At 37.0% G+C, this 12154-nt stretch overlaps 1 protein-coding gene across 3 annotated transcripts in view; it reads left to right on the top strand.

The window, feature by feature from the left end:
- The first annotated feature begins 426 nt into the window (after positions 1 to 426).
- Positions 427 to 12154, top strand: part of Prp39 (pre-mRNA processing factor 39) — a 201037-nt gene continuing 189309 nt past the window's right edge. For 2 of the 3 annotated variants that reach the window (XM_090374024.1, XM_090374022.1), the window contains exon 1: positions 428 to 561. The gene's annotated coding sequence lies outside the window, so the exon portion shown is untranslated. Of the gene's footprint in view, positions 562 to 12154 lie in introns of all 3 variants that reach the window. The other variant, XM_090374021.1, reaches the window with a different exon arrangement.

Raw genomic sequence — 12154 nt, forward strand, 5'->3', positions numbered from 1 at the left:
ATTGCTTCATACCCCTTGTGTCCATGGATAGACCAGGGTACAGGTTAAATCGTAGCACAGTGTAACGCCGATCTAGTTTGATAAATGCATAGTAAGCTCATGTACGTGCTTGATTATTAAAAATAAGATTCCGTTCCGTTTTGTAAAATTTTTCCCTACGATCCTTTGGCAGACCACTTCCCAATAAGCCCATTGCTGGCACCAGTACTCCCTCGTTGCTATTGCCTTAAAATAATCCTGTTGAACCTATTGCCAGTAGAGGGCAGTTACACTCGAGCTGCCAGTATTATCGGTTTATTGCGGTGATTGTGGGATCTATACGTGTTATTTGCTGTTTTTGCCGTCTTTGTAATATATTTATGAACTTGTCTTGTTAATGTTTTCTCTCTCTCTTTTTTTTTTTTGTTATAAGTTCGTGACTGCACTTAGGTTTAAATGATTTCTAAGTAGCCTAAGTAATTAACCTCGGTGCACAGAAACAATTCATTGTTTAGAAGGTTTCGGTTTAAATTGGTTTTAACCTTCGGTTCCTGTTGTAATCGTGAATGCTAATTTCCATAAGTAAGTACAAACAGTTGTTTTTGCTCTTGTCAATTTTTGTTTACTGGAAAAACAACATGTAAAACGATATGTTGTTGAGAATTACAAAAATAAAAAAAATAATAAAAATTCTTCCAATTTGAGAATTGCAAAGGGAAAACAGGTTAAATTAAAATTAGTTTTCATTCCGCAAGTTGGGCATGGTGATTAATGAAATTTGTATAGTAAATTAGTGTTTTGACGTTTGTGATAATTGAATATCGCAAGTTGGAATTACATTCTCCTCAGTAAGCATTTTGCCGTTAATTTTTAATCTTTAGTTAATGGTAAATCATGCACATAAAACTGTTAATTATTTGTTACAATGCCAATGTGAGTCAGTATCATATTAATGTAGTAGAAGTAGAGGCATGTGATGCAAGAAAGCAAGCATATGAGCTTATGTAGCATCAGCCGAAAAAAAAAAAAAAAAAACCACAATTTCACACATCCATTCCCTCTAAATGTTTGTCCAGTTCCTCCTTGAATTTATTTAAGTTATCAACTTCTACAATGGCAGATGGAAGTTTGTTCCAGCAATCAACTACCTGCTGATTAGAGGCCAATTTCTACACATATATTCTACAACTATCTTTCGTCAGTTTGAATTTATGCCCACTTAGGTTCGTAATCTGAGCAAGCAGAAGAATCTTATCAGAATTGAGCATGCTCAACCCATTCAAGGCCTTATACACCCCAGTCAGATCACCTCATGGGTGCCTAGTCTCCAGCCGCTGCAATTTGCAGAACTTAAGCCATTCTTGGTAAGAAGACCTCTTCGTTCCCCTCATCAGTCTTGTTGCCCTTCTCTGTACTTGCCCAAGCCACTCTACATTCTTCTTAAAATGAGGCCCCCAGACCTGTATGCAGTACTCAAGGCATGGCCTGATCATTCCTTTTTCAAAGGGATAATCATCTCCTTTTCCCCACTAACAAAATTCCTGTATATCATTGACAATACCCCATGACCTGGTCTGGCAGCCTGTCTGCATTGCTTAGAAAACTTCATATCTGACTGCACAATTACTCCCAGGTCTTTTTCATTTTCTACCACCCTAAGTGCAGTACCACACAGTTGGTACATTTTTTTGGATTACTTCTACCCATATGCAAATCAAGTACCGGTCAGTATGTTGGTATTGTGGAGATATATGAATATTAAAACAGTGCACTCTTAATGTATATACACACACCAAAAAACATTAAAAAGACAATGCATTTTACTCTTCTGTAGTTCCTTATTATTATTTATTTATTTTTTTTTAAGTCATAAAGTATTAGGCCAAAGATTGTTTTACGATGGGGAACTTCACTGTATATCAAATAAAAAAAATGCAGGATGTATTTATTTATTTTTTTGAGATTTGTTCTGAGATGTTCTGTGGCATTTAATTCTGCCCATTCAGGGACAGCCTTGTCTGTATAGGTCAACAAGGCTGTCACATATGGTGCCAAGAATCTCATCTTTATCGTCTCTTGGGGGAAGGGAGTTACTGTTTGCTTAGGGCACCAGTTGCTGGTATCTATTGTGGCAGCTTCTGTATCTGCCCTCTATCGTATTAGATCTACCAGAACAGTTCAGCTTTGTGGTGATATCCTGCAGTTCATCAGTAGCATTACTTCAAAAATGCACTCTCTTTCTGCAAGATAAAGACCAAGTTTGTTTCCAGGACATGTGCTCTGGTATACCTGAAGAGAGCAACTGATGAGTGCACCTTTTTTCTGCATTAATTCCTTCACTACGTATTAGGAATATGCCAGCAGTTACCTAAATAAAAATCTGTGCATTCACCTTTCCATAAAAAAGTGAATGCATAAAACCAGCTGAGTAGAAAATTCCCAATTCCAATTTATAACTGTTTTAGGAGTTCTTGACTTCAAATTAACTCTGACAAGTGGTTTTATATGGTTATACTTAGTAAATAAATTTCCTTCCAGATGTATCCATTAATTCATAATCAACCTCCCTTGAATCTAAGGATGTTCTCATAATTATGGCCAAAGGTTCGCTTTTAATATAATGGATAGATTCCATCAGGTCCAGATGTTTTACTTATTTTTAGCTTCAACTTCTCTTCTACTTTCTCAGTTATCACAAAATCATGTAGTTTTCAATTATAATTTGCTATTAATTATATCTCTAAAAACTTCATGCATGAATGTAGATGCAAAATATTTAATTTATCAGCAACCTGAACAGGATTATCACTAGTTATGCCATTCATATTTTGGGGACCAATGTGGTTCATCCTTGTCCTGATGTTAACCTAAGCAAATATATTTTTTTTGTTACTTTTTTTTTTTTTTTCTACATCCTTAGCTAATATATTGCTCATAATATGCCTTAACATTAGCCTAGCTACCTTGGTTTACTTGATTGCAGACTAATTTGTTCTTATTGTCGGTTTCTGTGATTATAAATTAGGCAAGGAATAACATACAGTAATTATTTACTGTGGTTTTCTGTGACTCCTATTTATAACCATCCCATGCATTCTACTGCCACTAGTTTTATTAGTCAATATGACATACATTTAAGTTTAAACTTGGAGCAATGTCTCTTAGTTGGTATAAAATGTTTAGTTCTATAATTACTTCAAATGCTTTCTGTTAGAATTTACAGTTGGTCTCACTGAAACAAGTTTAAAAATTGTTCAAGTCCATTGTAGTCACTTTTATGAAGGCAAAATCTCTTCCCTTTATCTATGACAGGTAGTTATGTCACACCAAACTGATGCACTGGTCATCCATATCAAATGGATGCACTGCCTTAGGTTTTGTGTACTTCTTAACCAAGAGCATATCTGTTCTTCCTCTATGCATTGTATTCACCATATTCAAATTCTGTATCCCTTATGTCTTAGTCACACCATGTTTCTGATATCTCTGTCTGCATTTGACAATACCTGAAATTCATCAAATTTGTTTACTGTAATCTCAGTATGGGCCTACAAGCAATTATATATGTGCTTGTTTTTGTTCTTGGTAATTCTAACACAGCCCATATATTTGCTTATCCTGTGGACCCAGCAGGCCTTGTAATCTCCCTTCTATTTAAGTGTATTCCAACCCTGTAAAAACAGTCTCACCTGTTAACAAACACAGACCAAGCTGAGAGCTTAGTCTGGTGTAGTCTGTAAGAAACAGTCTCACCTGTTTGTTAATAGGTGAAACTGTTTTTTCAGGTGAGAAAAGTTGAAAAACTTTTTTTCAATATATCCCAATAACTCTTAAGTAAATCATCAGATCTCCTTTGCTTAATATCATTAGAACTAACATGCATAACAATATCACCTTCTGTACCCTTAAAAGTTAACTGCTGTACAATGTCATTAATTTTAGCCCCCTGGCAAACATCTGGTCCTGTTGCCTGTCCTTTGAACAATATATTGCCTGTTTCCCTGACAATAGGTACTTTTTGTGGGACTTGCCCTCTCTGCCATAGAGGACATTGTATGGTCTGATGCCTAAGTGTGTGCTCTACCATTGAGCTGGCAGCTGAGTGCTTGATAGGTCCCTCATTTTTAATACCTTTGAGAGCATTATCCCTGTTCTTCTCTGTCATATTTGCCCATCAGTACGTTGAATTCACGTATCTTCTCTCACTGCACTGAACACAAAGGTATCCCATCTGGCTAGATCATGTCCCACTTTATGTAGTTTTGCAGATGCAACAAGTAGTGTAGCCACAGGCAGAGGTGAAGGTGGTTCTTGTACAACTTCTATTAGAATAAGTAGTGACCTGGAGCGAGGGGTGCTGGGGGTTTCAGGGACTGATGGCAGTCATCCTGAAACAGGTGGGTATATGGGATGTGTTAGGGTAACTAATAATAAGGATAGGTACATGTATACCAATGCTAGAAGTATAGTAAATAAATTTGATGAATTTTGAAGTGTTGGTCAAGACATCAAAGGCGGATATTGTTGGGATAGCAGAGACGTGGTGTCACACAGATATAAGGAATGCAGAACTGGAATTTGGGGAGTACAATGTGTACAGAAAGGATAGACAGGATAGGAAGGGAGGAGGTGTTATGCTGTTAATTAAGAAAAACGTGAAATCAAATCAAGTGCATCCAGTTGATATAGATGAACAGTGCACTGTTGAGTCAGTTTGGTGTGACATAAGCACTGCGAAAGCAAAAATAAGAGTAGGAGTGTGTTATAGGCCTAATGACTCGAATGAGTACAATGAACAGTTGTACAGAGAAATAGTGGGCTAGTAAATCAGAGTCTTATAATGGGGGATTGTAACTTCCCAGATATTGACTGGAACTTGTGGGTTGGTCACTCACACAAGACTTTTGTGGATTTATTGATTGATTGTTTTTTTGCAGCAGCATGTTCGAGAGGCAACCAGAGAGGGTAATACTCGTGATCTGGTTATCAGCAGTGATCATTCGTGTATTAAGAATTTGCAGATAAAGGAACCACTAGGTGGCAGTGATCACAGTGTACTGATGTGGGATTTATTATTATTATTATTAGCCATATGGTACAAGAAAGCCTGAGGCTTATGCTGTACCAGGCAAAAAAAAAAAAAAAAAAATTCCCCGAGTTACCGAGAGAGAGAGAGAGAGAGAGAGAGAGAGAGAGAGAGAGAGAGAGAGAGAGAGAGAGAGAGAGAGAGAGAGAGAGAGAGAGAGAGAGAGAGAAGTAGAAAGGAATCACCAAGAAAGAGAAGAATGATGATATCCAGCTCAGGACCCTGGGTTTGCCAAGCCCATACTCACCAGATGTGAGCCCCCGAATACTTAAAGATATAATTACCATCAGGGGTAAAGGAAAGGGTTTTTGCTTCCATAAAGGTGAGTACAGTGGTCTCAGACAGTTTTTAAATTCTGTACAGTGGGATCAACTGACGATGTTATCAAAAGTAAATTCTAAGTGGGAAGCATTCAAGGAATTAATCGTGGATGCTACTAAAAGTTTCATACCTATTAAGAAATATTGTTCAAGGTTTAGGCCTAAATGATTATCAAATGAACTAATGAGACTTCTGACAGAGAAGAAAAATGCATGGGATGCATATAAATTATCAATTGACTCAGAAGCCTATGGCAGATATAAGATAGTTAGATAAGATCAGATAGATAGGTCACAAAGGAGGTCAGGCAGGCTTATATAAGGAGGTTTATATAAGTTTACTTATATAAACTCTAAAAGGAAGGGGATGAATCTGATTGGTCCACTTGATATCGATGGTTCGACTGTTGATGATCCTGCTCAGAAACAAACAATGAGTATTTTGCATCTACGTTCACACATAAGGAGTTATTTAGGTTTGAAAATGACAGAAGCTTATCAAATTGTAGCAGGGTGCTTAATGAATTTGTAATAACTGAGAGCAAAGTGGAGGAGAAATTGTTGAAGTTAAACATAAGAAAGGCACCTGGGGTGGATGAGATCTATCCAGTTATATTAAAGGAGGCAGCAAAGCAACTAAGCAAACCCTTAGCCATAATTATGAGAGCATCCTTCTCTGAGTCCAAGGATGCTCTCATAATTATGAGAGCATCCTTGGACTCAGGGACGGTCCCCACGGACTGGAGATGTGCAACTGTATCTCCAATTCACGAAGGGGGATCGAAAGGTGACACGAGTAATTACAGACCAATTATTTTACCCGGAATAGAAGTTAAACTAATGGAGTCACTGGTTAAAGATGCATTGCAGGATCATCTAGACAAGACTGCAGCAATAATTCAGACACAGCATGGGTTTGTTAAGGGAAAGTCTTGTCTGACAAATTTGATAGGATGTTGTGATGTAGTTACAAAGGAACTGGATGCAAAAAATAATTTTTATATCATATATTTGGATTTCAGGAATGCTTTTGACACTGTTGTGCATGGAAGACTATTGTACAAATTGGAGCAGAATGGTATTAAGGGTAAGTTGCTACAATGGATAAAAGGATGGTTGAGTGGGAGAAGACAGAGGATGGTAATTAATGGGTGCTGCTCTTTGTGGACTAATGTTATTAGTGGAGTCCCACAGGGTTCGGTGTTGGGTCCTCTGTTGTTTTGTATATTTATCAATGATATTGATGAAGGTATATCAGGCTGAGTGTCGAAGTTTGCAGATGATACAAAGGTTGGCAGGGTTGTTAATGACAGTAATGGCAGTGTGCTACTGCAACAGGATCTAGATAATTTGGGCAGATAGGCTAAGAAGTGGCAACTGAAGTTTAACCTTGACAAATGCAAAGTACTGCATATGTGTAGAAGTAACCCCAGAGAAACGTGCCAACTGTGTGGTACTATACTTAAGGTGGTAGAAAATGAAAAAGACCTGGGAGTAATTGTGCAGTCAGATATGAAATTTTCTGAGCAATGCAGACAGGCTGCCAGGGCAGGTTATGGGGTTTTGTCAATGATATATAGGAATTTTGCTAGCAGGGAAAAGGAGGTGATTGTCCCTCTGTATAAGGCAATGGTCAAGCCATGCCTTGACCATTGCCTTATACAGAGGTATAATGTGGCCTCCAGACCTGTACGCAGTACAGGTCTGGAGGCCTCATTTTAGGAAGGATGTAGATTTGCTTGAGCGTGTACAGAGAAGGGCAACAAGATTGGTGAGGAGAATGAAGGGATCCTCTTACCAAGAGAGGCTTAAGTTCTGCAAATTGCAATGGTGGAGACTAGGCACCTGCGCTGTGATCTGATTGAGGTGTATAAGGCCTTTAATGGGTTGAGCTCGCTGAATTCTGATGGGATCCTTCCACTTGTTCAGATTACGAACCTAAGGGGGCATAAATTCAAATTAAGAAAAGACAGATGTAGAATATATGTGCGGAAATTTGCCTTTAGCCAGCGGGTGGTTAATTGCTGGAACAAACTTCTGTCATTTTGGAAGTTGATAGGTTAAATAAATTTAAGGAGGAACTGGACAGGCTTTTGGAGGGAATGGTGTGTTTTTTTCTTTTTTTTTTTTTGTCTGATGCTGCATAAGCTCATGCACTTGCTTTCTTGCATCACATGCCACTACTACTATTATAAAGTCCCTCTTTCATCCTTGGCAGTTAAGATATAATAATGCTATTTTATTTCCAGGTTATGTGATGTTAATATGTACGAAGCTATTTTATGCCATGTATTATGCAGTTACGTTATAAAATCATATTTGTTTTGCTATAAATTTGTAGTTTATGGACTTAATAAAAACACTTCCAGTTTTCAATAGTAATTATAATTCTGCCGAATTATATACTCTTAATTACATACATATTAATAAATTCTCCATTTTTAGATGTATTTGCTTTGTTTACCATACTTTGTTTACCATCAATGCACTAAAAATTCTTGAGGATATTCCCTTCTATTTATTTCTGAGTCTTTTATATAGTGGGGCCTTGACTCATGATGACATCGATATCCGATATTCTCAGGAACCGATATACATTCCATATGATCTCTTATTTTAAGGACCGATGAAATTTGCAGGTACTGATGGCTTTCCAATATAGTTGGAACAATACATGGACAGAAATTTTCAGACCCATGGCGTATGGAACATCACTCGTACAATTGTTCTGGTGGGCCTCCCAGCAGCCCAGGGCTCACTCCCCCCCCCCCCGTCCAGCCAACCTTACCTAATAATTTCAGATCTGTGACTAACTGAAAGCTCCATCAACCAGTGGCAGTGCTGTGTGCTTTGAAGAGCACTTCAAAAAAAGGGCGAATATCATGTTGAAAGGCATGGGGAGGCATCCAGTGCTGATTAAAAAAAAAAAAAAAAAAAAGAAACTGAGACCTTTAAAATTGAATTTGTTGAAATTTCTATAAAATTGAAATTGAGTTTGTTGATCAGGAGGGTTATCTTCATTAGCAGGTCTCTTCTGGAAGCGAATTCCCAACAGAATGTATATCACTAAGGATGAGGCTAGTTTATCTGGGCATAAGCCTATGAAACATAGACTCACTCTCTTGTTGGGTGCTGAAACCTTTGCTCTTGTATCACTCTAACACATCAGTGCAGCAGTTATACTGCAGAGCTCTATACCATCAAGCTCGCCCTGAAAAAAAGATCTCACTCCTGTCAATAAATAAAAGCATAATATATACTGATTCACAGAGTGCTCTTTTAGCTTTGAAAAGCAGTTCCACACCTTGCAATGCTTTATTAAAGCTCATAAAACATGAGTTGATATGTCTTTGTGAGCATTGGCAAACCGTTGTCTTCTCTTGGATCCCAGATCACAGTGGTATTCCGTGAAATGAATGTGCAGATGATGCTGCAAAGCATCCCTACAGCATAGCCTCAACAAATGATCTAGTCCCATATTCTGATTACAGACACAATGTACGGAGAACATGCATGGAACAGTGGACACTTCTGTGGAAAATGCAAACATAAGTTATTTGAACGGAAACCTGAACCTCAAGTATGGACATCTAGCCTTTGTAAAAATAGAAAAGAAGTAATCTTAGCCAGAACCTGAATAGGTCATACTCACCTCACACATCTCTACCTGCTTACAGGAAATGATCCTCCGCAATGTGCGCACTGCTTGCAACCACTTACAGTAAAACATATACTTCTTGAATGTAGCTTGTTCAACAATGCCCAACGAACGTCTTTTAGTATCATTTCAGATCTGCAACATCCTGTCTCTCAATAGTATCATAGGTAAAGAAGCAAATCTCTCTGAATTCTTTCTCTATTTAAAACAAATTCAAATGTAGTGTGTGTTTAGTGTCAAACGGCACCAGGGATTTCCTCCATCTTTGCGTCAAATTCAAATGTATGACTGTTTCTGACTGCTCCCCATATAGTTATCATTAGTGACTCAATTAATTTGGAAGGCACAATATGGCCTAAATAGCTTTTGCACCAGAAAAATGCCACAACAACAACAACAATTAACACCTCAGAACATTTAAACAACAAAAGGCCGACAAAGGCATTCTGGGAGTATTTTGGTGCAGTAACAAGGCCTGGGTTATAGGATGTCTTCAGTGAATGGGAGCTTGAAGTTTTCTGTCCTTCAGTGAAGAGTTATCTTGAGAAAAATAAGCTTCCTGTGAAGGCACTGCTCCTGCTGGATGATGCACCAGGCCATGATCCCAAACTTGTTCAATCTCTTGAGGCACAATTGGACTTTGTTCAAGTCAAATTTTTGCCACCCAACACCACTCCTCTTCTTCAACCAATGGACCAGCAAGTGATAGCAAACTTCAAGAAAATCTACACCACGAAAATGTTCCCAAGTTGCTTTGCAGTAACCTCTGGTGAAAATGCTGTCACCCTCAAAGATTTTTGGAGATTGGAATTCAAAATGCTGGACTGTGTGAGGCTGATTGTAAGTTCTTGGAATGATGTTTCCACAAGGTGCTTAAATTCAGCCTGGAAAAACATCTGGCCTTTAATTATCCATAATGTTGACAGATTTGAAGATGATGGTGCCTTGACAAATGATATTATCACACTTGGTAAATCAGTGGGTCTGGAGGTCGGCAAAAAGGAGTTGGAGGACCTTATTGACGTAATGGGCATGAGCTAACAATAGAGGAGCTATGAGTTGGAGAAAATTACAGGGAGCAACACTGAAGAGGAAGAAAAAGACACCTGCAGAGTTGAAGACTGTCATTTCTTGTTGGGAGCGTTTAAGAGAAGTGGTAAAAAAACACCCCAACATTGAAAACACTGAACTCATGATGAGCAAAATGCAAGATGAAGTAATTTCTTACTTCAGGAAGCTACAAAACAAGTTGTCAAAAATAGTCCACTTTGGACTATTTCTTTGCCAGTAGCAGCAAAAGACTGAAAAGACACCTGACTCTTGATTGTTCCACCACCACTACGCCACCATTGATTTCATCAGCTCTGCACTTCAGGTCTAAGGTAAATGCTAATTTATTGTTTGTGTTTTATTTTAAGATGTTTTATAATTATTTATTAAGTAATCTTTATAAAACACTCATTTTTAATGTAAAAATGAAGTGTAACATAAGAAATACCTATTTTATGTGTATTTCCACATAAATGTTTTTTGGGGAATGTTTTTCAACATACAATGGGTTTTGTGGAACAAATTACTATTGAATGTTGGGACCCCAGTGTACTTTGTGCATTACTGCCTAAATATATAAAGTTGTCAGTTTCATCTATGTGTTCTGCATATGTATATAACTCTTTAGAACTATTCATGTTATATCCCATTATTTTAGTTTTATTTGTATTATGTGAAAACTCTTTGTATACTTTCTTGTATTTTAAGTTTTGTTTGCATGTCTTCTGTTGATTGCATAATGAGTATGCCTAGAATATGCTATCAGAATGTTCTATGTCTCCTAATTTTCAGTTTTCTGTCCAGCTGAGTCCCATAGTGTTTGCTTTTCTCATTACTCATTTCAGTATTATATTCAACTCAAAAGGGGCACTACAGAGCCTCCTTTAGCTCCTTTTGGTATTGTGAACCCTTTCTCTTTCTGTCTTCTACTCGGACTGCTGCTGTAAATCTTCATATAAGTTTAATTATTCTTATTATATTATTTTTCCTGCTATTTCATATTCTACATTGCCTCTGTTTATGCTGTCAAAAGCCTTTTTTTGAAATTGATAAATGTCAACTGAATAGGTGATTGCCACTCTTCACGTTGTTACATTATATTTCTTAAAATATAAATAAATCTGTGTACATGAACTTCCTTTTTGAAAACCTGCTTGTTGTTTGAGTATATTTTTTATCTTCATTTGAATTCCCTTTAATAATAATATAGATACTATTTTTTTACTACAAATAGGAGTAATTCATCTCCCATTATTACATATGGTCTGATCTCCCTTTTTATATAATTTTTTTATTATTCCTTTATTTCAATCTTTTAGTATTTGTTCCCCTTTCCAAATTTTATTTATTAAATAAGTAATATGCGGTGTTAGAATCTTCTGTCCTTTTAGCATATCAGCTTATATTTCAACAAATCCTGAGGCCTTCCTATTTTTTAATTTCTAATCACTTCAGCAGTTTCTCATTTCATAAAGATCCTTGTTTGTATTTTTTCTTCTTTTTCTAATTGAGTTGATATTGTGTGGTCTATATTTACTCTATTCTTTTCAATATTTAACACCATATTAAAAATTTATATCTGATTGTACAGTAAACACCAAGTCTCTTATTGTCCCAAACCAATTTTAACTCCTCAACCCAACTTGTAAAACTTCTGGATTTCTGTTTCTCTAGATACAAAACTTACATTTAGAGGCGTTAAACTTCAGTTGTCATTTTTCAGACCATTTGTGCAATTGATTTCAGTAATTTGAACCAAAATAGTTTGGTTTCTGTTCGTTAACCACTTTTTATATCATTAAATCATTAGTAAACTTCGACAACTGTCATACTCCCTCATTAGTGTCATCAAGGAAGGTCAGAAACAGGATTTCCCCAATACTGATCCCTGAGGGACCTACTAGCTACCCTGCTTGATTTGAGCGTGTTTATTTCTACTTTGTCTCCCATCTTTTAGCCAACCCCTAATCCAATAAAAGATCCTACTAGTAATGCCAATTTGCTCATTTTTATAAGTGTCTTTCATAGGAACCTACCAAAAGCTTTACAGGAGTCAAGTTA

The sequence above is a fragment of the Mastigoproctus giganteus genome, chromosome 5 (assembly GCF_048544385.1).
Source record: "Mastigoproctus giganteus isolate SK-2022 chromosome 5, ASM4854438v1, whole genome shotgun sequence".
Taxonomy (NCBI): Eukaryota; Metazoa; Arthropoda; class Arachnida; order Uropygi; family Thelyphonidae; genus Mastigoproctus; species Mastigoproctus giganteus.